Source organism: Aquarana catesbeiana, linkage group LG02, assembly GCF_042186555.1.
Source record: "Aquarana catesbeiana isolate 2022-GZ linkage group LG02, ASM4218655v1, whole genome shotgun sequence".
In the NCBI taxonomy this organism is placed as follows: domain Eukaryota; kingdom Metazoa; phylum Chordata; class Amphibia; order Anura; family Ranidae; genus Aquarana; species Aquarana catesbeiana.
This window is the reverse complement of record NC_133325.1, coordinates 253,651,637-253,666,694: the sequence shown is the minus strand read 5'-3', so window position 1 is coordinate 253,666,694 and position 15,058 is coordinate 253,651,637.

Here is a 15,058-nt window from a genome sequence, read left to right as displayed (position 1 = left end):
TTAGTAGGGAGATGGGTCTGTAGCTGGCAGGGTCATTGGTCAGTTTGCCCTGTTTTGGAATAGTGGCAATGGTGGCTTGGAGAGATTCTGGTGGGTTGAGCCAGCAGTGAAGCAGTGAAGTAGAAGGAGTGGCATAGATGTGGGGTAAGGAGCTTAGAGAAAGTTTTATAGTACCCATTGCTGAGCCCGTCAGGGCCTGGAGCTTTATGAAGTGGTAGGGCAGCAATGGATGTTTCTACTTCTATAGGGGAGAATGGAGATGACAGGTAGTATAATTTGTCCTGTGATAGTGAGGGAAGGTGTATGTCTTTCAGGAAGTTATCTATGTCATCAGAGGAGGGTGGTGGGGTGGAATTGGAGTTGGTGAGATTTTATAATTTAGAGTAATAGGAGCTAAATTGATCAGATGTCTTTAGGATTTCTGAGTCATGTACCGAGATTGTCAGTAAGGTATGGGATTTTAGTTTGTGTTAGTTTGCGTTTAAGTTGTCTTAAGTTTGTGTGAAGGTGGTCACTGAGAGCTTTTCTAGCTGTATGTAGTTCAGAGCTAAGCAGGGGGGAGGGGTGAGGTTTGTTGGCTAGTTAGAGTATGCATATTTTCTCTAGAAGTTTGTTTGTGATGGTATTGTGGTGGTATTGTATTGTTTTTTCTCGTGCCCCCCACAACCTAATCAGGAGGCCTCTTATGTAGGCCTTGTGGGTGTTCCACAGTGTGGTGGGGTTGTCTATAGATCTGACATTGGTTGTAAATACTGTTGCAGTTCGGATAGTATCTGTTTTTGATATTGTGGGCGTGCAATAATAGAGTTGTTGAGCCTCCAAATGGTGTAGTTTTTGGTTGTAAGTGCTGGAAACAGCTTCATTGAGATCGGTGTGTGGTCAGACCATGTAATACCTGTAAGTTCAAATTTAGTTTCTTGGACCAGTTGTAAAGTATGTTTGTCAGTCAAAAAGAGATCTATCCGAGAATATGCATTTTGTGTGTGAAAATAAAGTGTAATCCCTTTCTGTATCATGGAGGCATCTCCAGGGGTCATACAGGTCCTCCGAGTGGATCAGGGAGGAAAGAGAGGTGGAACGTTTACGGGCAGGGTTTGAGGTGTCTAATGCGGGATCTATAATTTGGTTAAAGTCCCCACATATGATCAAGGGGCCTTGTTTGGAAGGTTCCAATTTCTTCATTATGGTTTTGTAGAAACAGTGCTGATTGGTATTGGGGGAGTAAATGTTATCAATAGTCATTGTATGGTTGTTGACAGTGGCATTTAGAATTATGAATCTGCCCTCAGGATCTATTTCGGTGTGACATGGTTGGAAGGAAACCAAGGAGCGTATGGCAAGCATAACCCCCGCTTTTTTCTTGGTGGAGTTGGCGAAGTAACAGTGCGGTATTGTTTGTGGGTACAGGAGGGGGGTTTGCTGGAGATAAAATTAGTTTCCTGTACGCATAGTATGTCAAAAGTTTGGGCTAATGCTTCCTTCCATAATAAATTTTGTTTGTAAGGGGAATTTAAGCTTTTTGCATTGATAGAAGTACAGGTGATAGACATCTTGGCAAGTATTTAGTGGGGGGGGGGGTATAGGGATTACGCTTTCAGTTGTCGCACACAGATAGGTGTAAGAGGTGTTATACCTGTAATAGTGTTACACAGTAGGCAAAACACAGGTAATCATATAAAGTTAACCAGTAGTACAGTATTACAATAGGCAGAACAGGTAGGAAATAAAAGTAAAAATATATATATGTAAAAAATAACAAAAGAACTGTAAAGTGTTTGGCACTTTTTCCTTCTCGGGGGAGAGAGTAAAGAGCGCAGTCAGTATTACGCTCATCAGGGACATTGTTGAGATGAGAGAATGCAGGCTTGTTAAATCAAAAATTTTCAAGATGCACTTTGCGTCTCGAGGGAGAGAAGACATAGGACGTTTTTACCTGTGGGTGGTAGCAGAGGCGTTGCGCCTGGCATCCTGGGTCAGGTGGCAGTGAGGAAATTAGGCCCCAGTTATGCATTCGATTGATTCCATCCTTGGGTGTAAAGTTTTGGTGTTTTGGTTCTGTTATGTGACTACCAGTTTACCAGTTTAGTTGGAAAGCCCCATTTGTACGGCATGTTGTGGTTCCTAAGGATTGCAGTGATGTGGGAGAATTCCCTCCATTTTTGAGCCATGGCAGCAGAGATGTCTGTGTATAATGACACAGAAGTGTAGGGGTCAGGTAGTGGAGAGGTGGATCTGGCAGCCGCCATGATTTTTTCTTTCACCTAAAAGAAGTGGATGCGGGCTAATATGTTATGAGGTACAGATGCAGGGAGGTGGCTAGGTTTGACAATGTGATGTGCCCAGTCAATAACCATGTCGGTTTGGCGCAATTGAGGAATGAGCATGAAGAATAGTTTTTGTATGTAGGGGATCAGATCAGGAGGTTTAACAGTTTCTGGTACACCCCCAAATTTAATGTTATTCCACCTCGAGCGGTCCTCTAACTCTGTGACTTTGGCTTGCAGATAGTGTATCTCCTCAGCGTGCTGATCATGGGCATCCGCCATTTCATTATAGGCTGCAGTGTGTTCAGTGAGTTGTTTTTCCAGATCATCAGTGCGGTCTTCTACCTAATCAATTCTAGAGTGTAATATATCATTCTGCAGGGACAGCAGCATGAGCTTGAGAGTGTGCTCAGATGCTCGCTGGTCAGAGGCAGGCAGAGTGGCTAGGGAGTCAGAGCAAGCTATTTCAGGGTCTATAGCTTCTGGAGGATCCAAGTGTTGCTTCTTGAGCAGGGGAGCTTTATTAGGCAAGAGAGCTGGAGACTGAGCGGCTCTCTTACCTCGATCAGCGGGAGAAGGGTGAGAGGAATCTGTGTCCGGAGCTGTGCTATCAATCTCCTCAGGGCTAGTGAGATTGTCCATCGGGTCTCTGTTGTATGGGGAGGAGGCGCAGGGCGCCATGTTGGCGCCATCTTTGCTGTTCTGCATGTCAGCTTTATCAAAATAGTCAGTGAGGCAGCGTGGCTTGTGTAGGCTGGTATTTCTCCTTCTGGACATGCTGATCGGGTGCCAGTTGGCACTTCTCCTTTCTGGTGTGACAGAGAGGGGGGATTCGCTGAGATTGAGTGCTGTGAGTTGCTGTATGTCCTACGGCTGAGCAGAGCTAAGGTATCAGGCGGCCATCTCACTTCGCGGCCAGCCACGCCCCCCTGTTCCTTTGTTTATATTAGCTGTCATCTACTAGAGCTGTCATTCGGTTTAGGGAAGTGATGGGGACAGATGTGTGTCAGTGTTTTTTTTTTCTTTTGCTGCTAATAGATGTGCTTTGTGATGGATGTACATTGTAGACTCTCTTTCTTAATTTACATGTTACACTTCTGTCAATGAGTGGAATTACTATATTGTCAGTGTGTTTATTTACTTTTCACTTTTTGTTAACTCTTTAGCTAATGTTTATGAGTAGGCATACTGTGTACCCATTACCGATTCACATAGGGTGCTTATTGTTAAATGGGGGGGTTGAGACTCTGAAAAGACTTCACCCACAACTCCCTACAACCACCAGGCCAGAATTATGGGGAAAGAGTCTCTGTCCTTATTAACACAGGAACAAGGTGCTTTGTCAGTGGATATTATCCCTGGCAATGTGCCCCTCCATTTTATGGTCATGTGGCCTGGTATGGTTCGGGGGAGTGCATGCTTATCTCGCCTTCTCCTGGTCAACCAAGCTGCATGCTTTAATAAGGGTCTGGTGTGCATTTTGGGGATATTCCACTTTTTCTAGTTTTTTGAGTGGGATTACCTCTTAAATTCCATACCAGTCCCAAAAACAATTCCTGGCTGGCAGATGAATAGTCTGGACAGGAATCAGTCTTGGTTGTTAGGATAAGTAAAGCTTCTGGCTTCCTAACAACCAGCCAGTGGGAAAAATGTCACATTTAGAAGCAATAGTAATACAGCTGCTAAATGTATCACTTCCAACTGTCTCCAATTATTTGATTTGGATGAACACCAGTTTAGTTTGCCCATTTGCCCAACCTCCATACAAGCAAAGTTCGGTCTGAACCTGGGTTCGGTCCAAACTAGCAGCTCATCCCCTCTGATGATATAACAGGTAACTGATGTCCCCATCTAGACTCCATTAGGATGCATCATTCCTGTACACCATCCTTTCTTAGCAGTACAAGTAGCGGCTTTTGATCTGGAAAAGCCTGGCAGAAACTCACCCAGAGGCCTCAGTTTCAGGTGCAACATATCATTCTTAGCATTAAAAGACACAATCCTTGTTGCCACAGCCCACATTAAACTCAATGCTACAGGATGCTTTCTTTAGTACTCCAGTCTTCTAATCCCCTAAAATCCTACCTGACCTTTTTTCAGGTGTCCACCAGATAATTTAGAGCAGTAATGGTGAACCTTGGCACCCCAGATGTTTTGGAACTATATTTCCCATGATGCTCAACTACACTGCAGAGTGTATGAGCATCATGGGAAATGTAGTTCCAAAACATCTGGGGTGCCAAGGTTTTCCATCACTGATCTGGAAATTCAGGAGCACACTGGTTTATCCTTTAGTAAATGTGAACTGTAGCTTTTCCTTGATTAACTCCCCCAACCACACCCATGTTTTGTTCCATTTTAGCTGTAGTGCTGCATTCTCTTCAAAACACCTACTCACCCTCAAATTCTATCCAGCATTATCTTACTACAACCCAAGAGCCATACCGCGGGTCTTATATCACCATCTTGGTCCTTTTCAGCTGGTTGCTTCTTCCAGGTGCAGGCAGCCAGATCCAATGTGTTAGACCTGCCCTGAGGCATGCCTTCTGGCCCGGCTATTGCCCACTCTGTGTATCGATACCTTATTATTATTGCCGCCACTCCTTATTTCACCACACCCAGATTCTGCACAGGGAAAATGTATATATAAAAGTGACCCAACACAGATAATTAGATCGACATATTGTTCGATTTGTTGGTCCTGGTACAGCATATTTATAGTATACATTCAAGATTTAGCCCACCAATGGGATATTACCAATCCAAGCCATGCCAAACACTTCCCCCATGTACATACAGTTATTCATAGAAATTCTCGCCTGTCAATGTTCAGACAGTTTTTATTTATTTTATTTATTTCAGGTACTTATATAGCGCCGTCAATTTATGCAACGCTTTACATATACATTGTACATTCACATCAGTCCCTACCCTCAAGTAGCTTACAATCTAAGGTTCCTAACTCACATTCATACTAGGGACAATTTAGACAGGATCCAATTAACCTACCAGCATGTCTTTGGAGTGTGGGAGGAAACTAGAGTACCCGGAAGAAACCCACGCAGACACAGGGAGAAGTATAACAGCTTTTATAACAATACCTAGGCTTTCACATCACTTTGATCCAGGCATTCGTTTTTTGGTTAGGACAAAACTAAACCAAGACTTTCATCTTCTCTATAGAAACATCTCTCTTACTTCTAACTTCAGAGCAACAATATATTTAAAACCTAAAAGAAGAAATATATTTTATATTAGGGGGGCTCTAATCCACCTATTTCAACCACCTCTTTTGTCACAAACATGACAACTACAATCCCTGTTGCCCCAATGTTGACCTTTAACATCAACCTGGATTACTCCTATCATAAATATGTTATTGTCTTAAGCATGTATAAAATAAAGAACAATAAACGCATCAGAATTGGTACCAAGATCTCAGATGTATAGCAATTGTCCATGAAAAATAAAGGGAAGGGGGCGTAACAGTCCAGAAAACCAAGAGGGGGGCATGACAGCCTGTAGGTTAATGAAAATTAGTCCTCATCAAAAAATATAAAAGAACACAAAAATAATCTCTTTTGTATGGCTTATGAATGTTCATAAAATTTCCAGTATACAAAAAAGGCCAAATTATTTCACTCCTTGATTTCATTTTTCTAAACTTTTAAAAATACCTCCAAGGAATTGATTCTGTAATTATCCATGTAAACAGAAGATTCTCCACCCCAAAAACTTGCCTTTTTGTAAAGACTTGACATCCACAGACAAACTGAAACTGATGCATTGGGCTAGGCTTGGGTCTTTGGGCTGGCACCTCATACCTCTTCTTCACAGTGTTCACTGGAAGTCTTCCTTGGGTTTGCGTCATGGCTCCCCCTTAAGGTGTTATTCCCAGGAACATTTTTCCAGCAGGAGTTCCCCTTTACTCATCTCAGGACATCCTGTGGCATTAGAACAACAAAGATGAACAACAAAGATTTCCATGTGAAAGATGTAGTCATTTCTTCAAGTAGTGGGCATCTGGATAGGGGCATGAATGGGAGGGGTAATTTCTTCATGTGCATGGGGCTGGCTGGGTGGATACTGGCTGGGTGGATACTGGCTGGGGTGGATACTCTCCATCCAACATGAATAACCTTAGAATCACCTACCTAAACTATTAATTAAGGCCTTTCTTACCCATTGGAGCTGTCAAAATGTATCTATCATCAACATTACATCCTTAGCACTTTACAGCTGAAATTCTTATGCCCCGTACACACGATCGGACATTGATCGGACATTCCGACAACAAAATCCATGGATTATTTCCGACGGATGTTGGCTCAAACTTGTTTTGCGTACACACGGCCGCACAAAGTTGTCGGAATTTCCGATCGCCAAGAATGCGGTGATGTACACCACGTACGATGAGACTAGAAAAGGCCAGGTCAGAACCAAGCGCGGCACCCTTTGGGCTCCTTTTGCTAATCTCGTGTTAGTAGAAGTTTGGTGAGAGACGATTCGCGCTTTTTCAGACTCGTGGTTTTCAGATCGCTTTCTGCTGTCCAGTTTGTGCTTGTGGGTTTGTATCTGGTCTTCAGTTCGTACAGCGAGTTATGCGTGACCCTTGTCATTGTGTTCTTGTTTGTTCGTTACTGTTTTTCAGGTCGCTCTTCACAGGCCTTGCTGTTCTTCAGTGCGTTCTGTTACTTTGTTCTGAGCAGCCGACCATTTTCTAGCCATGTTGCATATACGTACTCCTCGTAGAGTTTGTGCTGTGCGGGGGCTTGGTGTTGGGGTCCTTACCTTCACACAAGTCCAGTCCATGAACAGGGTGGGGAGGAGTTCATGGACCAAGAATTGGTTGCTTCAGCGTGACCAGTTCTGTCATATGCCTTTGCTCCGTGAGATCCGTGAGAATAATCCTGATGATTTCAGGAACTTTCTTCGGATGACGGCCCCGTATTTCACCATTTGTTGGCTTTGCTCACCCTCTAAATCAGCAGGCAGGATACCTGCATGAGGCAAGCCATCACTTCAGATAAGAAGCCTGCAGGACCTTAAGTTCTCGACAGGCATCTCCCCCCAGGCTCTGGGGATCATAGTTCCAGAGACCTGTTCTGCCATCATTCAGGTCCTGCAGAAGGAGTATATTAAGGTAAGATTTTTATCCTTTAATATCACATTTTATTGTATTGAATGTTTGATAATATATTGTATTTCTTTCCTCATTCCCTAGTTACCATGTTTGTAATATGCTGTGAATGTCCCCTTTGTCCTCATGCATGCTGGATTTTTATTTGCCTTCACTTACCTCCCCAGCATGGTCTCCTGGGCCTATATTCACTTCATGTAGTCACTTAACAATGTATTTTATCAGCTCCATAGTAGTGCTTTACCCTAAACACCCCCTAAAATGTTTTTAAATGTGATTTGTGCTTTAAATTCAGGCAGAGTGCCAGAGGCTTTTTTTGGGGGGTCCCCAAATCATTTGGAACCCTCCCTCCCCCCAACTGCTAAGTCAGCTGATACCAATTCTCTATCTATCCTTAATCCTCTATCTGCTGACTTTGCCAAACCCATACACACTATACCCATCTCTTTAGTGGTCAGATGTATGGATGAATTCCCCAAAGCATGTAGTGCAAGGGCCTGCCTGTATACTTTCAAATGGTACTGTTTCAAGTTTTTGTATCCAATTATTATCTTGATAGGTAATAGCAGAATTTCCAAATGTGCTCAAATGTGTACAGTGTGTATTTATATCTTTGTATTTTGACACTTCTTACCTGTCCAGTGGGTTGTCAATAGTGTAACTAAGGAGGGGCTGGCCAAAGTAATACACATTATTTAGGCATTCATCTCTCAATGAAGTGGAGAGGGTTACCTGTCCAAAAGACCCCCCTCCAAAATGTTAGAAATGGCCCATGAGAGGGGGGAGGGGGAATCTGATAGGTGTACCTTATACTTTGGTCTTTAAAAACTCCCTCAAATAAATGTTATCTTGATATTGGCCAAGAATGATTGTGTCTAATCTGCTTTCCCTGTTTATGTGTAAAATGACTATTTTTTTTTTCTTGTTTGACTCCACAGTTTCCTTCCAACCCACAGGAATGGCAGACTGTGGCCTCCCACTTTGCCCAGCGGTGGGACTTTCCTAACTGTAGAGGGGCAATTGATGGGAAACATGTCCACATCGTCCCACCAACCAACTCGGGGTCATACTATTTCAACTATAAGGGGTTCAAATATTGTGATGTTGGTGGTAGTGTCGGCTACTTACGAGTTCCTGTATGTGGACGTGGGGAAGAATGGCTGAATGTCCGATGGCGGAGTCATCGCCCAGACGGAGTTCTACAGGCATCTCCAGAATGGCAGCTTGGACTTGCCACCTCCAGAAGACAATGTGGACTCCCATTCGTCTTCGTAGCGGATGAAGCATTTGCGCTGGGGGACCATCTTATGCGGCCATTCCCAATAAGGACCCTCACCCCGGACCAGAGGGTTTTTAATTACCAGCTGGCCAGAGCCAGAAGAGTGGTGGAGAACACGTTTGGAATCATGGCCAGCCGGTTCCGCCTATTTCTTACACCCATACACATGGCAGAGTACAAACTGAATCATATCATCCTGGCGTGCTGTGTTCTACACAACTTTTTATGGCAACATTCTGCCAACTATGCTGGCTCAGTTGGGCTTGAGGCTGGACTTCAAAATGAACCAACCCTGACGGCGCTTGAAAGTGGCCGTCCTGGCTTGCCCCCCCCCTGGCTTGGAGTGCCCGTGATGTCCGTCTAAGATACCTTGAATACTTTGCGGGTAGGGGGGCTATCAATATGCCAGACAATGTCTGAAATCTTTTTCAAATAAAAAAAAATGTAACTACTAAAATCTTTGGTGACATTTACTGCTTGTGTTTCTTTTAGCTGACCCTGACAGAAATGTGGTGAGTCCTGAAAATGGCGTGATTGTGTAACATTACAAAGCATTGTTCTGTGTTATTTACTAAAGGCAAAGACACTTTGCACTACAAGTGCAGTTGAAACTGCACTTGTAGTGCAAAGTGGATTTGCCCTTAGGAAATAACCCCCATTGTCACTGAAAACACCAATTAGAGCACAACAAAAGTTTTGGAGCGTTGCAACAATAATCCACACATTCTTGATTAACAATCTTTTTAATCGGGGCGTGGCTTGGCTTCAGCGGAAGATGGCAGCATAACTTGTGAGCTCCCGCTGACAGAGAGATTTACCTGACAAAAACGAAGGTTTCTCACACCATACGTTCTCGTATATCATGGGGACCTCTTCCCGCAGCTCCTCCGCCTCCCGCTCTAGGTCTCCTTGAGGCCACTCTGGACAGAGCGGCCAAAATATCCCAGAAATGTTCTGGACACAATCCGGCAATATGGTGTCTCAGTCAGCAGGCCTAACGACAGGACCCAGCCTGCAGATCTCCTCAGACACTGGTGGAGTAATCCCCACTCCACAGCCACAACCCAGCTTACATGATCTACGCTCGGTGGCAACGCATATCAAGGATACCCTCACGGCAGCACTCACAGCTGCAATCACAGACCTTAAAATTGACATTCAATCGGTTGCAGGCAGGGTACAGGACATAGAAAAAGTTTCTGCGACCCATACATCCGTGCTCTGCCGTTCCTGCCAAGTTTTAGATAACCACACTATGCAACTAAGAGATCTTAACCGCCACATGGAGGATTTGGACAACCGTGGCAGGCGCCATAACCTCCGCATACGAGGCCTGCCGGAATCAATCGATGCAGCCCGTCTACAAGCAGAAGTGACAGGCTTATTCAACACCTTACTGGAGAGACCCCCCACTACATCAATAGGTATAGAACGCATACATCGCGCCCTTCGTCCACGAGAAAGAGATTCACATCCACCTCGAGATGTGGTCTGCTGTGTCATTGATTTCCAGCTTAAGGAGGAAATCTTACGAAGAGCTTGTAATGTGAACCCCCTGTCACATAATGGCACAGACATTCGGTTGTTCCAGGACCTGTCAAACATCACGCTGCAACGCAGAAGAGAACTGCGCCCCCTCCTGGAAGTCCTGCACAACAAGGATTCCTTACAGATGGAAGTTCCCCATCGCCCTGTCAGCCTCTTCCCAAGGCCGATCAGCACTTCTCAGAGTGCCGGAAGATCTACGCCACTTCTGTGACACACTGGAGATCCCCTTCACAGAAGTTCCCGAATGGTATGCGGAATTCCGTCCCCCTGGGACAAGAAATGACCCAATCAGCACTGAACCCATGGAGACCCAGGCACAGCGCTTCAGGAGAAGACGTTCACCGTCTGACACCAGGGCTCACCACTCAGCTCCGGACCCGAATCACGGATCCAGCCCAACTAATATATATATATATGTGTCTATGGATATATGTATATCGATATATAGGCGAGTATGTGTATGTAGGGGTACATGGATATACAGGTATACAGTGTAGATTAATATATGTAGGCACTGTTGTTGGTGATCAGCAGTGTATCAACCTGACTGATACCCCACTTTCCCACCCTGTCTGGGTGAAGTAGGGGGATGATCTGTGAGGCCACGACCCTTTTTGCAGAACTACATGATTCTACATACATAGGCTCGCCCAAAAGGTTCGGTCTAGCCTATGCACTCAAGTTACTTCACTATTTGATGAACGGCCTATCCATGGTTTGCTCAACTTCCCGGGCTCCATGCAAAAAAAAAGGAGGGGGCCGTCCGCCTTAACTTGCCACCACCACACTTATCACCCGCACCTAACATTCCCTGTAATAAGGAGTGGGATTGGGCGGCCCTAGCAGATCATCACATTGACCGCTTTATACCAAATGGTAACTTGATTGAAATGACCCCTTGGGACTCATAAGAAGTAGTCCACACCTCACGTGACTGCGTTCTTACAATTACCCGACCCTTCACTGGTGTGATAACGTCCATACCTCAGATGTCATTCAGAGGGGGAAATATTGCATACCACCTTAGTACCTGCATTCTAAACAAAAAGATATGTACTCTGATGATAAAATGTATATATTCCCAGTCATTTTGAAGCACCACGATTATTCCCCATACTGCCGTGGTCCTCCACCCAATGACAAGGGATTACATAAATACCATGATGATCAGTTAAAAACATATGAGAGGGTATGCTCTAGGCAATGATGAGTATCTCCGATCGAGAAACATACCTCTTAAACCTCCGGTAATGATCAGTTATTCTAAGCTGGCACAACACATTCCGATACATACATGAATAACACAAAACAAACCCATAAGTTCCCTGCACCCATAAATGCCCCACGCTAGATCTTATACAGGTAACCTATCGTAATCTACTAGATGGATAATTCAAACATCCCAATATAGCCGTAGCGCACTTCTGCTATAAAGCATGGGCTCTTTGGACTTCATGGCAAACGTGATTAGAAGCCCTCCTGTCTCACTCACCTATTGCCTCCTCTCTCTGCTTCCACTTTCCCACTGCCCCAACAAGTAGTGAGCACTATCAGCCCTAGATGATATGCACACTACATGTGCCAACATGGGTCCGTAAGTTGGACCAAAATTCCTTCCCTCCTTCACACAGGTAGGAACTACAGCGAGTTGGAACAGATAGGCGGATGCCTCTCATACCAACCCTAAGGTATAAAGGTTTAATCGGTACTGCAATGTTACCTTTCCACTGTTTTTCATACACCACTTCTTACGACTTATAGTTACAACCTGTTCATACATTTAATGAGTTTAATGCAAAGTTATGTTCCGTGGTTTTACTTTATCTAGAGGGCCCCAACTTCATCCTCAAACTCCATATGTATACTGCAAAAGATCGTAGAATACTCCCCCACTCTCAGAACTACAACATGTCCCTTAAAGGGACTACCATCCTCTTCCACTGTGTCAACTCACCTCATTCCTATAACCTACCAAACAACTGCTTAATCACATGGTCTCCATGATACATCACAATGTAAATGCTATAATTCCTTGACCTCCTCTTTTCACTTACTATACCTCACTCTCTGTCGGCGGGTAGCAACCCCTCCTTAGAGTACAACACCTTCCGCCGTCTCTGGTTACTACCCACTCAGTGACTACCAACAATATTCCTCCCGAACGACAATTCTATATTCACCGTCCATCACTGAACCACTCCGGTCATAGCTGGATACGGTTACATAGTATCCTAGGATTAGTGAGCAGGCTCTTGCTTTTCCCCGGAAAAGACCGCCTATACCTATAGGCTCTTCCAACACTCTCACACGGGTACCCCCCTACTGAACTTCCTACACAAGACTTTCCCCCTCCGTCTCCCCACGCATCTTTCCCTTACCAGACTTTTCCACACATCCCGACGCCAAACACCACTTTTCTACCTCCTAGACCTAATCCTCCTCCTCCGTAGTGCCTCTACTTTACCACAACAAATATCTATACTGGATCTTTAACACATTGAGACCTGATCCATCTCCATACAATGCAGCGAAAGACACAAAAACGAAACAAATCTTCTACCAAGATCGTCTCCTTAAATATATGGGGCCTTAATCTCCCAGAAAAATGCTCTCAGCTGCTACTTGACCTACACAGAAATAAAGCTGACATCATCTTCCTTCAGGAGACACACTTTAGAACAGACTCCATCCCTAAACTCTCTAACCCATGATTCCCAACCTCCCTTCAACTAATTGCACCGCAAAAACCAAGGGGGTATCTATCCTCATTGCAAAACATTGTCAGTTTCAAATTAATGATACATGCATTGATGAGGAAGCACGATATATATTCGTAAAAGGCACACTATATGGCAAGCGAATAACCCTCGCCAATATATACGCCCCCAATTCAGGACAAGTCTCATTCTTCAGATCCACACTGCAAAAACTCTCCAAATTCCAAGATGGCCTTCTTGTTCTTGGAGGAGATTTCAATGTCCCTCTTAACCCTCTACATGATACATCGGCAGGCACCTCCTCCATGCCGTACAAATCGCTTCGGGCAATTAAAACACAAATGCAAGAGTTATCGCTACATGACTCATGGTGTACGCTTCACCCAAATGTGAAGGACTACACATTCTATTCGGCTCCACACAACCGACATTCCAGACTTGATTACCTCTTCCTGTCACAAAGAGACCTACCATTACTCACCGCTGCCTCCATTGACCCCATGTACCTTTCGGATCACCACCCCATATCCATGACTTTAGAATTTACAGACAGCCCCCCCAGATTCCAAATTTGGCGCCTTGACCCATCCCTTCTCATGGACAATGCCACCACACTTCGCATAAATGAACGCATTGCACTATACTTCCAGGAGAATGACTCCCCAGACATATCTCCTATGATGAGATGGGAGGCACATAAAAGTACCATACGTGGAGAACTCATAGCGATCTCGAGCAAAAGAAGAAAAGAAAAGCAGGCACACATTGCAAAACTGACCACCCGTATACAAGAGTTAGAACGTGCTCAAAAAACATCCCAATCACTAGGGACCCTTCCAGATCTGACCCAAGCTAGAAATGAACTTCTAGAGACACTAAACAAACAAAGAAAAACTACATACTTTCCCAAAAAATGTTCTACGAATATGGCAACAAGTCCGGTAAGCACCTGGCAAGGTGACGAGAAGGGCTATAAAATAATATCAAATGACCAAATAGCAGCTCAGTTTGTCCACTATTATACCCGACTGTACAATTTACACCTCACTAGCCCACAGAAGGATGATCCCCAAAGATTACAGTTAATCAGAGATTTCCTCAGACAATACAGCCCAGAACCCCTGTCCGCTGAGACAGCTAATGACCTAGAGCAACCGATCTCATCTACAGAATTAAACACGATTCTTAAGCAACTGAAACCTGAGAAAAGTCCAGGACCAGATGGGTTGATGACAGGATACTATAAAACATTCATTGACACTCTTAAACCTCACTTCCTGACTGCATTCAACTCCCTATCTCCCGAAAACCCACCTCCACGAGATCTTCCGACAGCACACATCATGGTGATCACCAAGCCAAATAAAGACCCATCACTAGTGACAAATTACCGCCAAATTTCCTTGCTAAATGTTGACCTCAAAATATATGCCAAAATCCTAGCTAATCATCTCCTGCCTCTACTGCCTGACCTCATCTCATTAGATCAGGTTGGCTTTATACCAGGAAGAGAGGCAAGAGACAACACAATCAAGGCAATTAACATACATAAATGGTTGACCTCCTCCCAAAAGCAAGGGTTCTTCCTTTCCCTGGATGCGGAGAAGGCATTCGACAGGGTAGCATGGGACTACATGTCCGAGGTGCTAAAAATGATTGGAATAGGGGACCACATGCTACAGTTCATTATGGCCCTTTACTCCCTCCCAACCGAAAGGGTCCGTGTTAATGGCTGCCTGTCGAATGCCTTCTCCATATCAAATGGGACCCACCAAGGCTGTCCGCTATCCCCCTTAATATTTGTTCTGACTCTAGAACCACTACTCCAGTGAATTAGGTCCAACCCAGACATTAAATGAGTGCCCATTTCAAGTAACACATACAAACTCGCTGCCTTCGCAGACGACATCCTCCTCTTCCTAACTGACCCACACGTTACCTTACCCAACTTACTTAAAGACTTTACCACATTTAACACCTTATCGAACCTTCAAATCAATTTCACAAAATCAGAAGCCTTAAATATTTCCTTACAAAAAGAAACACTTGCACTTTTGCAATTATCTATCTCGGGATTAATCTTCCATCACATTGATCTGAACTATATTCC